Raw genomic sequence first — 825 nt, forward strand, 5'->3', positions numbered from 1 at the left:
TCCCGAAAAACTCTGCATGATCTGACGTTTCTGAACCGTGCGACGGAAATTTCCGTCGGTATTTTGTTATTAAAAAAAAAAATAAAAAATGTAAAATACAAATATTATTCAAACGATCCATGTTCTGAAGTGCCGGTCGTTTCTTCATTCGAATCTTCGGTGTTGTCGGCGTTATCATCGTTTCCAACCTCTAACTCCTCAAATTCTGCATTCGGTAACGTTAGTCTCTCAATATTGATTGGGTCATCAAGTCGTACAGCAACCCTTATATCTTCGTCTTGAAGAGGAATGTGGTCGGAATCTTTATCGTTAAATATAGTGCCTCTTGGGGTGATCTTCACAACAGCCCTCCAGTCGACATCATTTCTTCGCTTTACCTTCTTCGGGTATGGTACAAAACAAACCTGGTCAGCTTGAGATGCCATAATAAATGGATCATACTTTGCATATCGACGAGTATAACAGATGTCAACGATGCCTGATTTATTGATCCGGATTCCGCGACCATGTGTTGAATCAAACCAATCACATCTAAACATCATTACTTGTAAGCCGACATGTCCAGGATACTCAAGCTGTATAATTTGTTGTAAAGTACCATAAAAATCTGGTTCATCACCGGAAGCGCAGTAGTTCGAGCCTTTAACACATACTCCGTAATTGAGGGTTGAACGATGTTCTCCGTGTTCATATGTATGAAAAACATAACCCCTGGTAAAGAAAATCGGCCAACATTTGAGTCGACGAAGTGGACCTTGCACTAATTCGTATAACCATAACGGATGATCTTCGGACGACGACTCGATCTGCCAAAAAAAAAAAATT

The sequence above is a fragment of the Tarenaya hassleriana genome, unplaced genomic scaffold, assembly GCF_000463585.1.
Source record: "Tarenaya hassleriana unplaced genomic scaffold, ASM46358v1 Cleome49, whole genome shotgun sequence".
Lineage (NCBI taxonomy): Eukaryota > Viridiplantae > Streptophyta > Magnoliopsida > Brassicales > Cleomaceae > Tarenaya > Tarenaya hassleriana.